The sequence below is a fragment of the Macaca nemestrina genome, chromosome 16 (genome assembly GCF_043159975.1).
Source record: "Macaca nemestrina isolate mMacNem1 chromosome 16, mMacNem.hap1, whole genome shotgun sequence".
NCBI lineage: Eukaryota > Metazoa > Chordata > Mammalia > Primates > Cercopithecidae > Macaca > Macaca nemestrina.
The window spans coordinates 86,407,659-86,430,277 of NC_092140.1; the positions used below are offsets into that span (position 1 = coordinate 86,407,659).

Here is a 22,619-nt window from a genome sequence, read left to right on the forward strand (position 1 = left end):
TTTTTTAAATCTTTTTTATTATTATACTTTAAGTTCTAGGGTACATGTGTACAACGTGCAGGTTTGTTCCATATGTATACATGTGCCATGTTGGTGTGCCGCACCCATTAACTCGTCGTTTACATTAGGTATATCTCCTAATGCTGTTTGTTTTTTAATTCTCATTTTCTCAGGTAAGAAACTGTCTGCCTGGTTATATCAAGCAGACAATATCAGATTGGCTGGTTCTTCCAGGTCCATATAACGTTCCCTGTTTGTATATTGACAGCCATCTCATAAATACATTCCATGACTAGGATTATGCGTGTCCTGCTGTTTCTCTGCTTCTTGACATTCTCAGCAACTGCTCCTCTCTCTGCATTGGGCATCATCTCCCCAAGCCCTTTAGCAGCAACGAGACTGCAGGCCACCTTCAAGGCTTATTAATTTTAGGCGAAGTTTTCAGGTTGGCCATCCTGGTGCAAAGGAAGCAAAGTATGGGAGACTTGTTAGACTCATCTGGCAAATTCCTTTTACGTTTTACATTCTCTCCAACTACATGTTTGTTCACAGCAAGTGTTGAGCATCAATTCCACACCAGGTACTATTTTGGGCTCTTGGGGTTATCCAGGTGAGTGTAGCCCTGGCAGCCTCATTCCTCCTCCTCTGCGCAGCTGGGTTTCCAGGAAGCATTCAGGGAGCTTAACATTCAGTCGTGAACAATAAGGCATTTTTCTGAATAACCATGCTATAGGGCAGAATGTGATGAGTCCTCTAAGAGGTGTCTAGATTGAAATGCTTTGGGAGTTCAAAGGAGGAGAGATTTACTGTGCACGTCAGAATTGTATGGAAGCACAGGTTGTACTGAGAGAGGATAAATAACCTATTCACTTCATCGTAATATCATCCATAAAATATTATTGACATGGCTGGCAACACTGTTAATACTGTTTGGGCATTGCGAAAAAGTCTGATGTATAAATAACCATGGGTTCCTAGAATCATAGCATCTAGAATGTGAGCGTGGCAAGCAAATTTGGAAGACATCCAGTTCGACCTCCTCATTTTGCAAATGTATAAACAGATGTCCAGATAGGTTAAGCCAGTTGCTCAAGATCATAGAGCTAGTTCTGTGGCCAAGGCAGGCGCAAAAGCCAGCTCTTCTTACTCACTGTCCCCAAAGCTCATCTCACACTGGAGTTGTGACATCAGCCCTATTCTGCCTCTGCTAAACAACAGGCCCTGAAAAATACTCGAACGACGTAGGTGATTTGTGTCCCTGTCTCATGTTTCTTACCAGAATACCATCGGAGCTCCTCTGGAACATGTCCTTGGCTTCTCAGAGTGTGAAGTGTGTGTGACAGTGCTTTTCTGAGGACTCAGGTGATCTGGAGGCTGGAGAACAGCACGGAGCAAGGAAAACAAAGATGATGTGCTGGAGTGTGTGTTGCTTTTATAATTATGTGAAAGAAAATGTAGAGAAATTTGAAAGGTAAGATATGACCGCTTTGACCCCCTCTCCTCACACCAGCCTACACCCCACTTTCTTGAAGACCCACTCTGCAGCTTAGCAGCCAGGTGCCCAACACAGCCTGGCTTCAAGAAGGGAGCCCAGCCTGCCAGGTTTGTTCTCTCTCCGTCAGTCTCTGTTGGCCAGTCTGTCCAGGAGTCACTCCGTCTGTGGGTCAGTCTCTCCTTCCTTCTGACTGTCTTCCTATCATTCTTTCTCAGTTGGTCCCTCTCACTCTTAAGGGCTGCCTAATTTCTCTTTCATCATGTCTTTGCTTCTCTCCCAGCCTCATTTCCAGTTTTGGTTTCCTCATAACTAAAGTGTGCTGTGGCCCCAACATGGCATCCTGACTTCTTTTCAGAGTCTGCCTCCAAGCTTCTGGCTGGTCTTGCCACATACCCCAGTTCATATCCCTTCACATTACTTCAAGCTGGCTCAGTCTGTCTCTTCTCCTCTGGCCAGCCAATGGCAGGCCACCTTGGTCAAGCGTGTCCTCTGGACCGATTGCCCCAGACCAGGATTATTTAAATACAACTTGTCCATCTGCAGTTGTCCTTAAAATCTGATTTATAGAGGGTTTGTGTGGGCTTGGCATCTCTAGTGTCCACCCGTTCTGTCTAGTGAATTGTCCTTCTTCCATGATGCCAGTGGTGATAGATCTCACCCTCCTCTCATCCCCGGGCCTGTTGTTGTGGAGTTTATGAGGCACTTCTGCAACTCGATGGCCTTGAGCCATGGAAAGGCCTGCCACTCATTTTCTGGCACTAGAATGGAAGCTTCAGTAGTACAGGAACCCCTATTTAGGCATTTCAGTTAGGCTTGGCACACTGTCTTGCATGGAGAAAGCTCAGAATAAGAGAGAGATTCTAAAGTATCTTCCACAGAACTAATCTGGCAAATTTCCAAGGCTCCTTTGGAAGATAAAATCTACTTGGGGGAATGGGAAAAGGCTGTCTACATAGATTTAGAATAACGACCACCACCACCATCATGATCCTTGACAGAACCTTTATGCCAGGTGCTGTTCTAAAACACTTTACGTACTTTATCTCATGTAATCCTAACAACAGCCCTGTAAGATAACTGTTACTATGCCCTTTTTACCTTTAATGAAGAAACAACCTCAGGGAGATTAAGAAACTCACCCACGGTCACAGAGCTAGTAAGTGAAAGGCTGGATTTCCAACTCAAGTGTGCCTGATGCCAACTCTGATCTAAGTTGTGGACGCACATGGTCAGAATGATGACATGCTCTCCCTAACCTCTCATTCAGCCAATGTGAGAGGGCAAGGTGTCTTCAGCCACCATTTCATTCGTAAACATACGTGTTTTTATCCTTGGTCTACGCAATAGTACTACCACATAGGTAATACCAGCAGGTGCTGGGTGGTTTTTTTTTTTTTTTTCCTCTTCTATATATTCTTTCCAAAATAAATTATTAATTGCCCCTCTTCTAAATCTTATGTCACAGTCTTTAATGCCTGTATCTGAATTGCTGTTAAAACGTCTCTTGGACTCGTTCCCTGTGACATTACAATCTGGGTTCCTGTGGCGTAATCTCACTTGCTGGTTTTCCCCTTTGCATTGCATTTGGGTGATGAATGGCCCTTTGATGTTCCTGGCATCTGCCTTCCTGCCTCAGAGACTCACTGCTTGGGTCCTCTTTTCCCTGCTAATGGTGATGGATCTCACCCTCCTCTGATCCCCGGGCCTATTGGTTGTGAAGTTTATGGAGCACTTCTGCAACTCAATGGCCTTGGGCCGTGGAAAGGCCTGTCACCCGTTTTCTAGCACTAGAATGGAAGCTTCAGCAGGACAGGAACCCTATTTAGGCATTTCAATTAGGCTTGGCACACTGTCTTGCATGGAGAAAGCTCATGCAAGACAGTTTGCCTTCCACGACAGTTGAGACTCAGAATCACTTGCATCCGTGGCACCTTTGGGCATTGCAGTTTGCCTCTGTTTCACTGCCCTTTCTTCTGGTTTTCTTCACTCTGCCTCTTCTGTTCTTTGCTCTAGCCTGCTCCTATTCCCTGGCAGCTCCAGCCATGCAGCAAACAGTCACCAGTCTTCACTTTATCCTCAGAACTGGTGACACAGCACCTACTCTCTTCCTCTCTGTAGAGGCTTCCTCCAAAATTTCCATTACTTAACCCTTTCTCCCAGACTCCTCCTTGCCGCTCATCACGGCTGAGGACCCGCTCAGATCTGTTTCCCTCAGTTCTTTGGGAAAGCAGCTGTCTGACATGGATGTGCATTTGTTTAGCCTTTTCTATGTGCCAAGTACAGGTTTGTGTAGTCATAGAGTTGGATAACATAGTCTTAGGTGATTTCTTCTTTTTTGTAGACAGTGTCTTGCTATGTCACCTAGACTGGACTGCAGTGGCACAATCACAGCTCCCTGCAACCTCAAACTCCTGGGCTCATGCAGTCCTCCCACCTCAGCCTCTCAAGTAACTGGGACTACAGGTGTGTGCCACCATGCCTGGCTAATTTTTTAAATGTTTTGTTCTTTTAAGAGATGGGGTTCTTACCATGTTTCCCAGGCTGCTTTTTTTTTTTTTTTTGGAGATAGAGTCTTGCTCTGTCACCCAGGCTGGAGTGCAATGGCAAGATCTCAGCTCACTGCAACCTCTGCCTCCAAGGTTCAAGCAATTCTACTGCCTCAGTCTCCTGAGTAGCTGGGACTACAGGCATGCACAACCATGCCGAGCTGATTTTTTAATATTTTTAGTAGAGAGGGGGTTTCACCATGTTGGTCAGGCTGGTCTCGAACTCCTGACCTCAAATGATCGCCCGCCTCGGCCTCCCAAAGTGCTGGGATTACAGGTATAAGCCACCGTGTGGGTGTTTAAAAAAATAGAGTTTATTTTTTAACTCTTTGGTCCACATAAGCACAGCCTCGCCTACTATCAACATCCCACACCAGAGTGGTACATTTGACATATTCAATGCACTTACCTTGACACATCATTGTCACTCAAAGTCCACAGCTTACTCTAGGGCTCATTCTTGGTATTGTGCATTCTGTGGGTTTTGACAAATGTATAAGGACATGCGTCCACCATTGTGGTATCATCAGGAGCAGTGTCACGGTTCTATACATCCTTATGTCTTAGGGCTTTTAAAAGCCTAGTAAAAGACATTGGAAAATAAACAAAAAATCACAGTACAGTTTTAGTAGTGTTGAAATGGAGACATAAATAAAAGGATGTCTGAGCATAAGGAGGAAATAGCTAACGCTCTTTAGTGGGATCCATGAGAAGTTCTGGGTCCAGGACATTGGAAGTCCATTTTTGTGAAGGATCAGGGTGTTATGAGGCACGTGAGGCTGAGGGGACAGCTGACCAGGGCACTCAGGCACAAACACCCAGGCACGTTTAATGGACCTCAGAATGTGGTGTAACAGAATTGGTTAAGAACAAAAACTCTTCAATCAATCCCATAGATAGGAATTCAAATCTGACCCTGCAACATACTTCCTGTGTGATCGTGGCCAAGTTACTGGACTTCTTTGAGCCTCAGTGTCCTCATCTGTAAAATGGGCATGATAATAGTACTTGCTTGTGGAGATGCTCTGAGATGCCTGAGAGGTATGTAGTATTATCCCAGTGCCTGCCCTATGGTTTGGGGACTCACATATCAGCTCGTGGTGTAGACTGAGAAGCTGAAAATGGGACCCAAAGGCAGACTGTAAAGCCCATGGAATTGTATTAAGGAGTTTGGACTCTATCCTCTTGCTCAGTGACTTTCAAATCTTGACAGTACATAAGAATCATGTAGGAGTTTATTAAAATGCAGGTTTCTTAGTCTTTCCCTGGTACTTTTTGTTTCAGTTGGTCTGGGGTAGGGCCCAGGAATCTGTTTTTAGTGAGTCTGATGTAAGTGGTGCAGATCACACTTTAGACTAGATCATTGGGAGGGTATAAGGCTTCTTGTAATATCTGTGCAAAATAAATCAAGAGTTTACAGAGGCAGAGAGAGGTTTGAGGCTTTCTGATAGTCAGGCTGCAAATCGCTCAGTGGAGCTAGAGCCAAAACCCCAGGCAGGCTTCCTGATTTCAAGCCTGGGCTCTTTCTCCTTTGTTCAAACACCATCCACACAGTGCCACAGGAAGCCAAACCCAAGCCTCAGCCGCTGGGGTTAAAGGTCTGAACAGCTCGTGTGCCCTGACCAGCTCGGATCTCTTCCGGCCACTGCTTTCCTTCTTCCCAACCCCCTCCCCCAACTACTTTATGGATTAAGCATAAAAATGTCTATGGGCATCCAGGTCCTGAATCTGACTCCTTGTAGGGCTGAGCACAGATTTTTAGGAAGGGAGACCAGGCATCCCTGTAGAAAGAGCTTTTCATCAAGAGCATCAGGCAGCACGTGGTGGGCCTCACCTGGTTCTTCCTCCTGGGCTTGGGCGCGCTCTCCTCCCTGCTTGGCCTCTGCTGAGGACTGTATTTCCTTGAATTCTGCCTACCTACTCCCAGCGGGGCTACAAGCAATTGTCTGCACCAGTCCTCGTAGGAGGGTGCTCCCTGCCTTTTGGCAGCCGGCGCTATTTCTCTGAGCTAGGTAGCCTGCTCTAAGTCTCACTAGGTTTGCAAAGAGAGTCCTCCATCCCACCTGTTTCTGGAAGAGGACTCTGAGACATGAAGTCCTGGTGAAGGCATGGGCCCTTGTTCACAGAGGGTGTCAGTGAGTCCTGGAGGAGTCCCTGCCCTGGTTTCCAGTTTATTCTTAAATCTTCGAAATCATCCAATCCCTCCTCATCTTTAAATTCAAACGCATAGAGTGCTAAGCACTCAGGACCTCTCTTTTTGACTTGTCGGCTTTTCCTGGCAGAGATATTCGAGAGCAATTTCACACAATTGGCTCGATGCTTCCTCTCCATTCTCCCCCCAAGTGCCTTTCAAGGAGAAGTGAAAATCCTGTGTTAAATGGGCATCCTGGGGCTGGGAGAGCATCAGCTGCCTTGGCCCCAGGTCATGGACGGAGCTTATAAACTAACAAGCGCTGAAAGCGACTGTGAAGGCCATGGCCTCAGAGAGCCACTGATGCTGAGCCTGGGGCCGACATGGGCCCATGCGGGGGCCAGTTACCATGGCCAGCCTTAAGCTTTCCGGATACTGGAGGCTTTGCAGAAATGATACATCGAACTGGAACTTCCCAATGCCAACTGGGGCAACACAAACATAGGCCAACTATTTAAGTAGTTTCCCAGAGGCATATGGGAGAGCAGTGGTCTGGAGGGCTGTGGAATTGTCTCCTGTCTGTTAACTGTGACAATGACTGGACTGACCTAGATGTAACGTGCCCTGCACTGCACTCCCTGTGGCTGTCGCTCTTTTGCTCTCATGCTGATGTAAATAAAAGCAACCGTTGAGGGAGCATTGGTTCTATGCTAGGTACTTTATATGCATTATCTCAAGTCATAACAGCTGGGGAGCTGTTCCTCTCCTATTTTGCATAGAGAGGCCAAATGGTTGACCCAGGGCAACTGCACAGAGTTCATACCCAGGTTGGCAAGAGTCCCACCTGATGGTGTTCCTGCACCCAGGATCCCACGTTGCATTGCCTTCCCTGGAAGTCAGAGTCAGGTCATTATCCTGAGTGACAAGGAGGTTGCTTAGTAACCTAAACCAATTGAAAAGCATGAACTATGGCTTGACAGATGACTCAGGGTAAATTGGTTCCAGTCCTGGCTGGGCATGTGCAGTTCTGGACATTCCCAGAACTCATGGAACTACTTGGAAAGAAGGTGGTGAGAGGGAATGAGAGCCAAAAGAGAGATAAAGTGCTGGGACTATATGTAGACAAGAGTTTGTCTACACAAACATGAAGGTTTTAAATTACACTTGCCTCGTGATTTCCCCTTCTATTGCTGCCTCTGTCTGAGGTTTCAGCCGCAGCAGCAGAGCTTCACCAGCTGCTTATGCGTCCGGAAGGGCAGTGCTTGGGGACTCTCCCCGCTGACCAGGCACCCAGACCAGAACAAATGGTCCAGCCAGTGGGGTTTTATATTCAACATCATTATTATTATAGGTTACTATTTTTGACATGTATTTTGATTGGTGGTTTACTTGTGATTCCAGAAGAACTGGTTATCAGTAGTGCCATTCTCCTCAAATATCTTCAAATACACGCTCACCACCATCCATGTGTGGGTAGATTAAGGAGCAGACATTCATTAGATCTGCAGTCTCCTGACCCGATGTGCATCAGAATCACTGGGAGAACAAACAAACAAAAATGAACCCAAAACAAGCAATGAACGGACAGATTCCCAGGTGTTGCCAAGTCCAAAGATTGATTTGGTGGAGAAATTGTATTTTGAAAGCTGCCCAGGTAATAATTCTGGCATATAGCCAGGTTTCTAAAATCTTGAATGAACTGTCTTGGGCAAACAAAGGAATTCTAGTTTTTTATCTGCCAGCTTTTTAAAATTTCCCATCTTTGGAAGGAGAGTGTTACATTAATCACAAACTCCCATGGTCAAGGTGATAGCAAAACAACATTGTATTCTGTTTGGAACCTTGGAACATTCAGACCTTGGAGAGAATAAGCAAAACATTTTCATAATCATGATGTCATGTGGATTGAAAGTAGAGTCTTGATTTGAGTTCCACTGCTGTCCATAAACAGCTGGGTGGGAATTTGGGTAAATCCCTTCACTTCTCTATAGCTCCCTTTCCTTATCCCCAAAATGAGAGTCTTGTTTTATTTCCGAGTTTCCTGCTAGGTCTACAATTATGTGATCAGCATCTCTGCTCTCTGGAACATTCTTTTATGTCCAGCGACTTAGATTATCAAATATTTATTGAACACCTGCTTTGTGTCCAGAAACTGAAATTATTTGAAAAATTGGATCTGCGGGGGAAAGAAGGGGCTGAGAAGGGACAAATACTAGTAAAGAGAAATGGATGGAGCTCAACAACTAAGAATTTTTGAACTCTAATAAGTGTTTCTACTTTCTCGCTTAGAGCCATTTTGTGTGGGTAAAGTGCAGATTACAGTGAGACAACTGGCTGAAAGCAGCAAATAAATATAACCTGATAGATGGTAACCGAGGTACTCAGCCCTTTGGATGACAAATACTGCTAGGTGATAAAAAGCACTAATGCATCAGGTGTGAATCTGCTGCTTCAGGAAAAATGTGTTACCAGAAGGGAAATACTGGTGATTTGACTGACAGGAACAGCTGGAGGCCCCTATAATTGTCCAGATAGAAAGCAGGAAAAAATAAAAAAGAAGTTGTGTGCTATATGGAAGGACCTGGTGTGAGCTGTGTCTCTCGAATGTTCTTGTTTCTGAAGGTTTCTGCAGGTGGTTGATTCTATGAGCTCTCGGTTTCTCCCAGAGCTCAGACTTGAGGTGTTCAACAGTGGAAACCTCAGCCCCCCAAAAAGCCCTCAGTGCAGTTCTCCTTTCTGTGGAGGAACCAGTGGTGGTTTTTGAATGGCTTTTTGAGTTGCGCAGGAGTGCTAATGGTGGAGTGGGTGATGGGGAGCAGGCAGGCATGGCAGCACCAGCTGCATCTCCCTAAATGAGAGCCAGTCTCCTCCGACCTGATGGACGTATTGGGGGCTCTCCATGAAGCACTGGGATGAGTTTCCCAGTTGGCAGAACTTGTGAGCTACTTTGCTGGCCTTAGTCATCCTTTTGGCAAAATGAAGTTAGGCAGAGATTGAGGGCTTAGTAAGGCAGTTTGGCTGGAGCAGTGACTGACTGTGTTCGGGGTGAGTTTGCTGGATAATTGAAATGGTTTGGCTGTGTCCCCACCCAAATCTCATCTTGAACTGTAGCTCCCATAATCCCTATGTGTCGTGGGAGGAACCCAGTGGGAGGTAATTGAATCATGGGGGTGGGTTTTTCCTATGCTGTTCTTGTGATAGTGAATAAATCTCATGAGATCTGATGGTTTTATAAAGGGCAGTTCCCCTGCATGTGCTCTCTTGCCTGCCACCATGGAAGACGTGTCTTTGCTCCTCTTTTCCCCTCCACCATGATTGCGAGGCCTCCCCAGCCATGTGGAACTGTGAGCCCATTAAACCTCTTTTTCTTTAAAAATTTCCCAGTCTTGGATATGCCTTTATTAACAGCATGAGGATAGACTAATACAATAATGTAACCAGATTTCCTGATACAGAGAATGGGCAGATGGTACATTTGTGGTTCCACACTCTCCTCCCAGAAGACAGGATGCTGTGGAATGAGTAAGAAGGGTAGGGTCCACCTAGAGAAAACTCACCGAATCCTCATAACAACTTTCTGGGTCAGCTGTTATCACCCACAACTTTGAGAGGAGGACACTGAGGCTTGCAAGGTTCAAAAGTCTTGCCTGAGACCATACAGCCAAAGAGAAGTGCCAGGGGACATTGAGGTGTGTGTTTGAAGTCACCTCCCTGGAGCTGAATACTCTAGAAGAGCCTAGACCTGGAAGCAACCAGAACCTTCTCTGGGTACCATGGAAACCAGTAGCCTGGGAGTCAGACCCAGCTTTGGCATCCGAGGAAGAAGAAGGAGTGGGAGTCGGCCTTAGGGGGTTGTGATATGATCAGCAGTTCTTCCCAGCTTACAAGTACCTCCCGGCTGTGGGATCAGTCTGAGATCGAAAGGTCGAGGAAGGACTCTATTTAATCTCTGGCCACAAACCTCCTGCAAGAGCTAAGTAAAAGCCCCTCTGGCAACAAAAACCAGTGTCATAAAATACTGAGCTGCACCGATAGGTAATATGAAGTCATAAATAGTTGAATTTCCAAAATTTATAAAGAGAAATATAAATAACTCATTATTTTCCTATAACGCATACCGATCCACATCCCTCAAAATTTAGGGATCACAATTTTACCCTCTGAGCTGAAGAAAGTCAAATATGCAGAGTAGGCGCTCCATAAACATTCCTTGAATGAATAGATGAGAAAGGAACAAAGACAAAGTTATGTTAGGCATTCATTCCTTGTGTCCTGGGATAAAGGCAGAAGACTGCTCTCCAGAAGAGAGCATTAATACAAAACAAAACATGTTCTTTACTTCTATAAAGTTGCCGAAAACTTGAGGTGATTTTCTGATTGTTTAATATTATTTACATTTTGCCTGTCTAAAGCAGGTGTGTTCCTACTTCAGATCTTTTAGTAAAGCCTACTGTCCACAAAGAAACTGGCTAGAGCGCTATCAGTGGCAGATTTCTTCTTCCCTGTTTTTTTTTCTTCCTTGGCAGACATCTCAGATAGAGTTTCTTTCTGGTATCTCTCTCAGGATATAGACCCCAATAAAACGTATGGCCTCACATAGCAGCAGCCTCACCGGGTCGCAGACGCATGTTTAGAATTCCTCAGTCTACTGTGAGGCTGGCGAATAAAGCCCCAAGCAAGAAAAGCAGACGCTGGGCACTTTTGAACTTATTCTGGGTATTAAAGGAGCATTAAATGAGAAAGAGTATGTGCAAACAGCAGCCAGTGATTTCATCTGACTCAAGAGATCCTCGTCATAGGAGGGAGTGGGTACATAGCTATGCGTGCAGCCCATGCATTTTGGAGGTATTTTCTAGGCAAACGGCATGAAGTCTGGCATGTGTACCTGTTGTCCTCATGTGCAGAATGAAGCCTTCTGTAAAAGGCAGTGAACCGGAGCTGCATCTGTGTCTAGGGCATCTGTGCCTTCCACCAGGTGGAGAAGTTCACAGCAGTTTGGATTTTTTCTGCCCAAGACCTGGCATTCAGCCTGTATCCATGGGGGAAGGTAGACCAGTTGCCTGTGGCTAGTGTCCATTCACAGTGGTTGATGACGTGTTGTACCTGTTGTTGAATATTTTGAAAATCATACCTGCTCATACATATTCTCCATAATATCGATTAGGGGAGAATCTCTAGTCAACTTCTACAGACCTCTGTTCTTGTCTTCATCGTTAACTAATGGCTTTAAAGAAATGGTAGAAAATGCCACTTGGAGACCAAATAAACTTGATAAATTGAACTTAATCTCACTCTTCACTTGGATAATGTCTTGGGTCTTGGCTTAAACGATATTTCTCTAGAGAGGCCTTTCATGACCCCACAGCTAGATTAGGCCCCCTCCTACTGCTCCCATAGCTCACAATACTTCTCCTGTTAAAACATCATTCTACTCCATTGTTATTACTTGTTTTTGGTGAACACTTATCCTCCTGGGCTGTGAGATACATAAGGGCAGGGACTTCACAGAGCTTGGCACCTAATAGGTGTTGGACTAATATTTATTGAATAAATGAAAGGAGTATTTATTCAATGGTAGATGTAATGCCTGTCCTCAAGGGGGTCATTTTAAAGAAGAGACAGTAACAAGTCATCAGGTGTTAGGGGCACAGATGGTGCCTATACAAGGTGCAATCAGAAATGCAGTGAGAGGCACAGTTAGATCATAGGCATACATGTGCCATGGTGGTTTGCTGCACCTATCAACCCTCATCTAGGTTTTAAGCCCCACATGCATTAGGTATTTGTTCTAGTGCTCTCTGTCCCCTGGTCCCCGCCCCCGCAACAGGCCCCAGTGTGTGATGTTTCCCTCAAAAAGGGATTTAATTCTATGGGACTTCAGAGAGGAGGTTTAGGACCAATGACTGGGAGCTCTCAAAAGCCTAATTTGGCTAAATACACATAAAAATTTACCCACCAGGTAGAATTTTCAGAAACAAATGGGACTTTTATCAGTTTGGTGCGCTTGCTAGTTAATTTTCATGAGGGAAGGGAGCATTTCTGTTTGGTTCAGTATTAGATTTGTGGTCCCTGTATAGTGCCTGGCACACAACATTTATTCAACAAATATTTATTAAGTCAATGAATGAAGGTGGTATTGAATGAGCTGTGAGTTCCTTTCTATTCCTGATATTATAGAGCTCTTACATTGTTATATTCTAATTTATTCTTTTAATATCACCTTATCTCACTAGACTATGAACTCATTAAAGTCAGAGGTTATGTTTTAATTGTGTCTTCAATGTTCAGTCTAATTTTTGGCATGTAGCAGGTGCCCCACGAGTATGGTGATCATATAATTTTTTATTCAAACTGGGACATTTTGGGAGTAAAGGGGGTGCTGACCAGATGCAAACTGATACCAGAGCATAAACTATCACTGTCCAGACAAACCAGATGGTATGGTTACCCTAACCAGTAAGCACTTGTTGAGTGTATGAAATGTAAATGCGTTTATGGAATACATAGAGGCAGGCTGTACTAATGTTCTTCCTAATATGGAGATTAAAAGAACAATTCTCCAGGAATTCTGCCCACTGAGCTCAGTTGTTTTTGACTAGACACACAGAACGCACCTAGACTTTCTTTCATGTGGCATTTAAATCTTTAAGTTGATAGACTGCTTCCCCTGTGCTGAACTGTCTCTTTTCCAGCCTAAACATTCCCTGTTTCTGTCACCATCCCCTCAAGGTTTACCTGGAGGTTAGCATGACTACATTTGGGGTTCTCTGGTTCTGAATGTGCTTCCGTTTGATGAGGTCAGTTTAGGTACCACAGGCGTTGGCTCCCAGAAACCACGGGTCTCCATCCTCCAGGATCCATCTACTCATTTCTCCCCATAATTCAAGTTCCTCGACTCCCTCCCTTTCCCTGTCTACCCAGCCTTGTCAGAGTCTCTAGGGCCACTTGTCGACCATGGACAAGGGACACTTAGAAAGTTCTGAGCCAACATTCTATAGCTCAACCTCATCTAAGCCTTGCCACAGGTCTAGCCCTCACCTGGTGACCTGATTCTCACCAATGTGCTCTGGCCTGGCTGCAAGATCCAACTCTCTGTGGCCCCATTTCCGGTGCCCGGGCCCTCTGACCTGATTCCTTGGCCTGACTTCCTGTGTCAATCACCTAGCGAGGACTCACCTCGTTCTCACTGGTCTATCTCCCTCCTGCCCCAGTGATAAGGCCCCAGCTTACTCCGCCCTGCCGGAAAGCATAGAATCCATCAAGTATTTGTCTTTCCAGGCCCTGACCCTCACCGCCCACCTGCAAGGCTGGAGCTCGGCTCCTAGCTAGTAAGTCTGGATTGGGGGTTCTGCCTGCTGGCACCTGCAAATAACTGTGCCATGGTACATTCTCTGGATGTGGCACATTTGCTTTTTCTCTACCTCACCGATAATCTTCGTTCATCACCTTTCTTCCTTTCTTTTCCCTCTCTTTTATTCTCACTGGTTTTCTGTTCCCCCCAACCCCTCATTCACCTTCTTCTTCTTTTTTCCTACATTGAATTAATCTCAAAGAACACACATACCTCTCAGTTCTTCTGTTGTTGCTTGTTTTTATGGGATGGGAAAAGAGGAAGCAGGTTCCCCAGGAGTCTGAACTGCTTACATGGAGGGGCCGTGTTCTCCTTCTTCCAAGTGCATCCCCAGTGCTGAGAGCTCAGTGATCTACCCACAGGCACACTGGCCAATCACTTCCAAAACAACTGACAGATGCTGAATTTTGATCGTCTTGTTCCTCTAGTGGAAAGAAATCTATATATGTATACATCCTTTTATAAAATTGCTAGAATACTCTGAAGAGGGAAGTGACCTTTTTCAAGTTAAGTCACTGTAGATCCTTGAGCTACATGTTTCATGAATTCTAAAATGAAAGTTAAAGCCTCTAAAAGGTTAATAATCTCAATGGCAGAGGGAATTTTTTTCAGATGAGGAGGATGATCTTTTTCATCAGCTTCTAACATCGGGCTAATAGGCCCAACTGTATTTTCAGAAAAAGAAAAATAGAGATGGAGTAACTGGAACAGCATTCTGTTTTTAACTCCAAAACATTGTTCCTTGCTCTGTCTCTACCTAGTGATGGGATCCTAGGAAAGCCATTTCATCTCTCCAGGTCTTGCATTCTCATTTCTACAATGAAGATGTGGGCTGTGTGGCTTCTAAAGCCCCCTGTAGCTTGAGCATGTTGTGATTCAGCCCAAACACGAAGCAGTAACTGCGGTTTTGGGCTTGTGGTGCAGGTAGGTGCAATGTTTTCTGTGATTGTAAGTGACTTGCTAGCTATGGAAATGGCAAGCTCCAGCTGAAAGACAGTCTCACCAGGATTCCGTAGTCTGGAAGTTCCCATAGCCTTGTTTACTGGAGAAGCTGCCGGTATACTGCGGCAGTTTAGAGCTCAAAGGACCAAGGTGGGGGTAAGGCACTTTTATTTCCCGGCTGTGTGACATTGGACATATTACTTAGCCACTCTTAAAGTCTCATGTGTCAAATGGGAATAATGAAAGTACCAACTCTGAAGGGGATTGCGGGGAGTTTTAAATGTTGACATGGTTCTTGGCACATAGTATGTGGTCAGTCAATGTTAACTGTTGCTATTGTTTCTTAGCGGTGATACGATGGCCTTGGCATGGTCAGTCTCTAAGGGTCCATCCAGCACTAAATAACTCTAATTATTTCAACTTTGTGGAAAATGTAGTGGCAGATGACCTCCAGGATGTTTGGTTAGCTGGCATTTGGGGAACGAGGCCAAAGTTCACATGAGGACTCCAAGTCTGTGACAATAGCAAATGCTATTTTGGGGTTATGTGACATTTACTGACATAATGGAGCCTTTTGATTAAACACACCTCGAAGCATTTCTATTTTGCAACTGCACTTGTATTTTTCTGGGAGGAGGGGAAGCCAGGAAAGTATTTTGTGGTACCCTCTGCTACAGGCTAAGGAGTTGAAGCTGTTAACCTCCTAGAAATGTACTGCCCAAGGCAAATGGTTCCTTTAGTGAATCTGAAATGATCACAGAGGAAGTCAGGTAGTCTCTGGGCATGGACTGGACTGGGCAGCGCTGGTTTAGGGCTGTGTTTGGCCTCCCTGACAACACAGCTCTGGGTCCAAAGTCCAAAAAGCCTAGAGGCTCTTTGCAGGATCTGCTTTCAGGAGTCTTGGACTTGTGTGAATGGTTATTCTTCTGGGTGTTCTGTCCTGTACTTGGACAGTACTGGACATCGCTGGAGACTTTGTTACTTTCTGTCCAACCTCTGATGTGCTTCTGCCTGTGGCTTAGCCTAGGATGGTTCAGCTGGAGCAGCATGGTGAAAGGTAGCTTACGTGTGTGCACTGACATGGCTGGGCCGGCCCGGCCTCCTAAGCAAAAGACACAAGTGATTCTGAAAAGATGTTCCAACACTCAGCGCTCAGCATGATCATCTGTTATGGTACTCTCTCGCTTGTTCAGGTGATCTTTGGATCTGTTGTATCATATGCCTTACTTTTAAGGTCAAATTAATAATTAGAGTAAGTTTTTTTTTTTTTTTTTTAAATCAATGGAAAACATAGTAAGTCATTGAGAGGAATGATACATACGGATTCAAAGGTTATCTTTACTTAAGAGTAAACCCCAGAATCTGTAATTCAAATGGAATGACCCGTTAACTGTATATAAGGGAAGCAGGGGGTTAAAGTACCTGGAATGTTTAATTTGGGACATTTTATTTTGTTTTATTTTGGAGACGGAGTCTTCCTCTGTTGCCCAGGCTGGAGTGCAGTGGTGCCATCTTGCCTCACTGCAACCTCTGCCCTCCGGGTTCAAGCAATTCTCCTGCCTCAGCCTCCCAAGTAGCTGGAACTACAGGTGCATGCCGCCACACCTGGCTACTTTTTTGTATTTTAGTAGACACAGGGTTTCACTGTGTTGCCCAGGCTGGTCTTGAACTCCTGAGCTCAGGCAATCCACCTGCCTCGGCTTCCCAAAGTGCTAGGATTATAGGTGTGAACCACTGCGTCTAGCCTTGTTTTATTTTTGAGACAGAGTCTTGCTCTGTCAACCAGGCTGGAGTGCAGTGGTGCAACCACAGCTCACTGCACCCTTGACCTCCAGGGCCCAATCAGTCCTCCTACCTCAGCCTCCCTAGCAGCTGGGACTATGGGTGTGCACCACCATGCCTGGCTAATTTTTGTTTTTTTAAAATAGAGATTGGGTTTTGCCATGTTACCCAGGCTAGTCTGGAGCTCTTGGGCTTAAGCGACACACCTGCCTCTGCCTCTTAAAGTGCTGGGATTATAGGTGTGAGCCACTGTGCCCAGCTGGGCCAGGTCACCGCATTTGAGAAATCCCCTCCATCATGTCCTCCACCCTCTGCATCTTCTCCTTGATGGGCAATGCCAATCTTCTTATATGAGAATGGCACAGAGTGACTTCTTGTCAGGTTTAGAGGTGATCTGGACCTTCCTGTTGGCTTCAGAATTACCCCCGGATCTGTAAAACAACACAATCAAGCACCAGGTTGAGGCTGCTGATTAGTGAGATTGATGATGTGATTGAAAGCATTAAGATAAGTAGGATTTAAAAAAAAATCCAGTATTCATTTCAGGGCCACATAATCAAGGTACAATTAAAACAGAAGTTGGGAACTGAAAGTAAAGATGCCAAATAAATCACATTTTGACCCTCAGCTCCTACCAGTGACTTTTTATGTCTCGGTCTCCAAGAGAAACTGATGATCACCTCCCCAGGGTGGGCTGCTGAGACCTACGCCACAGCCTCCCATCCCTACTCCACCTCTGCTGGAGTGGCCTTGATGGTTGAGCAAGGCACCTTCCTTCTTATCTCTGCCACCTCCGCTGTAAGGGCTTGTATTTGCCTGGCTCTGATTTGTTTCTGGTTGTGTGGATCTACTTGTCATCTCTCCAGCATGGGGCTATGGTTCCTGTCTTTGAACAAAAATTGGCTTTTGCCCTTACTCTCCCTTTTTTTTTTTTAAAATTCCTTTTTTTTGGAGACAGTTTGCACAACTACATTTACTAAACATGTCTTCTTTTATAAATTGACAGGTAAAATTATATATATTTATCATGTACAACACGTTTTACAATATGTATGCATTGTGGAATGACTACATTGATTTAATTAACATTTGCATTACCTCTCATACTTCTTTTTTGTGGTGAGAACACTTAAAAATCTATTCTCTTGGCAATATTCAAGAATTCAATATGTTGTTCGTAACTATAGTCACATGCTGTACCATAGGTCTCTTGAATGTGTTCCTCCTGTCTGAAATTTTGTATTATTTGACTGACATTGCTCCAAACCTCCTTGCCCCCAGCCCCTGGTAGCCATCACTCTGTTCTCTGCTTCTGTGGGTGAGCCAGCCTCCGAGTCTGCTCCTTGCATCTCTTGCCTGGGTGTTGCCCTTCTGACTTGCACTGACCTCTGGTCCCCATGCCGCTTACCTGCTTCCAGCCTCAGCTGTGTCCCAGCCTGTCGGTATCTGTGTGCTTCTTGGTTTCAGTGTGTTCCTGACCGTGGTTTGGTTAAACTTTCCTGTCCCTACCTCTCATCTCATCCCTTTTTACATGTGGCTGTCTCTGGGTGATGCCTCCGCATGCCCAGTCACTCACCCCCGGCTCTCCTCACGGGACACTGCTGGCTCTCTGCTTACCAGGCATGCCACGGAAAAACACTGAGCCAGAGTCAGATTCGAGCACAGACTTCCTACTTGCTAGTTGCATCATCTTAAGTCACTTGGTCACTTTCATTCTGTGTTTCCTCATCTGCAAAATGGGAATACTACTACTACTAATAATAGTAATAATAATAATAATAATAAATACCTACACAGCTTACTTAAAAAGTGATTACTTGGACTAATGATTGTGGGCATATTTTGTATTTTTATTCGCTATCCATACTATCTTCTCTGGTGAAGTAGCTATTTAAATCTCTTGCCCATTTAAAAAAAAATTGGACTGTTTTTTCTCTTTTATTGAGTTTTGGGAGTTCCTTATATAGTCTAGACACAAGTCCTTTAGCAGATAAAGGTTTTGCAAAAATCAGTGTGTGGCTTGTATTTTTATTCTCTTAATATTATTTTTAGAGGAATAGAGGTTTTTAGTTTTGAAGATGCTCAATTCATTATTTTATAAATGTTATTATTTTGTCTTTTGTGTCCCATCCTAAGCTTTGCCTACCCAAGGTTGCAAATGTGTTTTGCAAGGGTATTTTCTTTTAAAAGCTTTATTTTTCTTTACATTTAGGTCTATAATTTATTTTCATTTTGAGTTAATAGTTGGATATCAAAAGTGTGCGGTAGGAAAAAACAAACTGATTTTTCCTATTATATTATCAACACTCAACTGAGAACATGTCTGTCCACTGACAGGTGGGGATTTTCCCCACACATTAATTTACTTCTCTGGTGGACACCAACTGGGTGTTGTACAATTCTGACACTAGCTGGAGTTAGAGTCAGATCCCACAGATTAACGGTTGAGTCCCAAAACCCTGACACCTCTCTACCCACCTTCCCATGGCTACTGCAGGTCCAGGCCTCTGGTACTTCCTTTATTCTATTTTATTTTTGTGAGACGGCATCTTATTCACTCTGTTGTCTGGGATGGAGTGCCGTGATGCAATCTCAGCTCACTGCAACCTCCACCTTCCAGGTTCAAGTGATTCTCCTGCCTCAGCCTCCGCTAGTAGTTGGGACAACAGGTGTGCACCGCCATGCCCAGATAATTTTTGTATTTTTAGTAGAGACGGGGTTTCACCATGTTTTCCATGTGGTCCTGAACTCCGGGACTCCAGTGATCCACCCACCTTGGCCTCTGAAAGTGCTGGGATTACAGGCATGATCCACTATGACTGGCCCCCAGGCCTCTGGTACTTCTGACCACTGGCTATAAACCGGGGTGCTCATGACCCCCTTCCTCAGGTTCAGTCATTTGCTAGAATGACTCATAGAACTGAGGGGACCACTTTACTTACTATTGCTGTTTTATTACAAAGGATGTTTTAAAGTATGTAGAGGAACATCCAGATGAGGATATACGAAGGGTTGGGAAGGGTCCAGAGTACAGGAGCTTCTGTCTACGTTGTTGGAGTGCACTACTATTCTGGCATGAAGATGTGTTCTTGTTCACCAACCTGGAAACTCTCTGAACCCCATAGTTCAGGGCTTTTAATGGAGGCTTCATCACATAGGTATGACCTATTATTAACTCAGTCTCCCCTTCCTAGAAGAGGAGAGGTGGGGCTGGAAGTTTCAAGCTTCTGATTGTGGCTTGGTCTTTCTGGTGACCAACTCCCATCCAGGAACCCACCAAGAGTTGCCTCATTAGAACAAAAGACACTCCTACCACCCAGGAAATTCCAAAGGATTAAGATCTCTGTCAGGAACCAAGGTCAAAGATCAAAATGAGAACAAAAGCCGCACCTAGCACCCCTATTGCTCAGGAAATTACAAGGGTTTTAGGATCTTTGTGGCAGGAACTGGGGAGGAAGACCAAAATATACTTATTTCTTAATAAAAATCACAATATCACAATGTGAGATCAAGGTTGAAGTTTATCATTAGCCATTAAGGAAATAACCACAATGAGATATCACAACACTATAAGAATAGATGCAATGAAAACGACTCACCATACTGACTGTGGATAAAAGTTTAGAGGAACTGGAACCCTCATGCACTCCTCGTGAAAAATGTAAAATGGTACACCTACTTTGGTAAACAATTTGGTAGTGTCTTCAAAAGTTAAACATATACTTACCATATGACAGCCACTTCACTTCTAGGTGTCTAAAGAACTGAAAGCATATATCCCTACAGAGACTTGGACACAAATGTTTATAGCTGCTCGATTTATAAAAGCCCCAAACTTGAAATAACTCAAATGTCCATCCATAGGAAAACAGATAAATAAATTGTGTCATCTCCGTACAATGGAATACTACTAAGCAATGACATAGATAAATCTCAAAATAATTATGGTGCATGAAAGGATACAAATACTGTATAAATCCATTTATATAAAAATTCTAGAAAATGCAAACTAATCATTAGAAACTGTTAGATACGAGTTCTAAATTTCTTTTCAGAGAATTAATATGTCAGTATGTTCAATACTTTTAAACTTAACTTCCTCATAAAGCAACCTTTTTCGATTTCGTACTCCACCCTGACTCGATCACCTGCTCCACCCTAACTCATTCCAATCACCTGCTCCACCCTGACTCATTCAGTTACCTGCTACCTGCTCTGCCCTGACTCATTCTCCACCCTGCATAGCCATTTTTCCCCCCACCAAAGCACTCACCCCGTCATTCTCTTTAAATTAGCCAATCGTAATTAGTTTAGCCTGTGCAGTCTAACCCTAGCCAATAAGGGAACGACACAGCAGCAGGGGCCAGCGCGTCAGGGATAAGAACCCCTTCCCTTCCCTTGTCCAAGTGTGCGCTCACCATTGCTCCGTCTGTAAGAGCGCACCTTTCTATAGAAGCACCTTGCCTTGCTGAGAATTAAAATTTTATATTCAAGTGCTATTTCTTTTGCAGCCCCGAAACTTTATATATAACAGTAACAGAAAGCAGATGGGTGGTTGCATAGCGATGGGGGTGAGGAAAACATGGCATGATTATGAAGAAGCAGGAGGAGAGTTTGTGGGGTTATGGATAATTTCAATGAGAATGGGTGATGGTTTCACAGGAGCATACATGTATAAAGACGTATCAAATTATATACCTAAACATGTACAGTTTATTGTATATCAATTATACCTCACTAAAGCTTCTAATATTGGTGTAAATATCCACCAATGTTAAAAAAAAAAAAAAAAAAAAAAGAAAAGGATTACAAGGCCCCGGTGAGGTGATGTTATAGGACCAAGAGGTTCGTATGCCCACTGTACAGTAACAGGCTTATCACACTGAGACAGCAGAGATGCAGCAGAGAAAGAGTTTAATGAAATGATCGCAGATTGCTGAGTGAGGACATGAGAAGTGAACCTCAAATTCATCTCCTCAAGGAGTTCTGGGCTGGGGTTTTTAAAGGGATCATGGAGGGCAAGGGGCTGGAAAATTGGGTTTGTTGATTGGTCGGGGCAAGGGAGATGAAATCATCAGGATGTGGAAACTCCATTCTTTGGTGAGTCAGCTTCTCTTGGGGTTGCTCGGACCAATAGAGTCTGTGGGGTTCTTCAGACCAGCTGATGCAGTAGTTTCATCAGTGCCTAACACCTGAAAGAATGTCTCAAAGGGAAAACTTAATGTTTCATGATGTTCAAGTTGCTATCTTTAGAAGATTTAGGGGAACTGTAATCTTGTAACAGGGTCTGCATGATTCTAGGACAGCAAACACCAAGTAACCATAGTTTTAGGAAGCAGGTCAGAGAGTAAGTTGACTTAATGATTCATGTTAAGTGTGCTGCAAACTTGGTTTATTTTTGTTTCTCTCCCTCCCTTCTGCCCTGATTAATCTTATAAAGCTTATAGGGTGGTTTCAGTAATGCCCAGGAAACTAAATTGATAGCTGTAATCTGTTCTAGAAATGTACATTGTCATTATTATCTATACCACATAGACTAGGAAAGTTTCCTGCAAGGGAACTAGACACAGTTTCTGAGTGTCCTTAGACTTTAATTTTCCCAACCCTGCCCAGTGGAAAATGTCAAATGTCAAACTATAACACCCACCACTGGCCTGATTGCGTGAGGAAATCCAGACCCTTGAGGCTTTCTTTCAGGGCTTGACCTATCCCAGACCCTCATCCCTGCCCCTCACTCTCAACAAACGACAACATGGTGCCTCAAAGTGCACAGTCTTGCCTTCAACCAGAATAGGAGTTCTCAGCCTGGTTGTATGTGGGAATTCACTGGGGAGCTCTTGGGAAATGCTGATGCTTTGGTCCCATACCTGGAAATTCCTATCCAGTTGATGTATATTTTTAAAGCTGTCTGGATGGTTCTGAAGTGCAGCTGGGGTTGAGAAGCACTGAGGTGGAGCCTGGACCCTCTTCCCTCACCTGCCCCACCCCTGTGGCCAGGTCAGCTTGGCTCCTCTGCATCTCAAACTTTCTGTTCAGCTAGTGATGGAAAGCAGTCCAGTAGAACTGGGTATGATAGTAATAGTAATTGACATTCAAATAGCATTTGGTCTTTTCCCAAAGGGCTTCCATGGGCATTTTCTCATTGAGTCTCATGGGTAACTTGAGAAATAAGACAGGATGATTTTACTAATAACACTTAATTGCCCTTTTCCTAATTAATTGTAAGTGCAGTAAATGGTCATTTTAGAATATTTTAAGGAAAAAAATGCTGAAATCTATGAAGAGAAAAAAAATCTATAATCCAATCTCTCAGAGAAAACCAGTATTAACATTTGGTTCCTTTTAATGAAGATACAATATATACACTTACTT

General features: G+C 44.2%; 2 long non-coding RNA genes across 3 annotated transcripts in view; one reads left to right on the forward strand and one right to left on the reverse strand.

The window, feature by feature from the left end:
* LOC105491753 (uncharacterized) overlaps nt 1-22,619 on the forward strand; it is a 70,671-nt gene that overhangs the window by 47,782 nt on the left and 270 nt on the right. For both annotated transcript variants that reach the window (XR_003020403.2, XR_003020404.2), the window contains one exon: nt 1,280-1,471. This is a non-coding gene — a long non-coding RNA (uncharacterized lncRNA). The remainder of the gene's footprint in view (nt 1-1,279; nt 1,472-22,619) is intronic.
* On the reverse strand, nt 306-4,572 carry LOC112428458 (uncharacterized). Its single transcript, XR_003020405.2, has 3 exons — nt 4,451-4,572; nt 1,277-1,374; nt 306-455 (listed from the first exon to the last, which is right to left on the reverse strand). It is a non-coding gene; the product is annotated as an uncharacterized lncRNA (long non-coding RNA).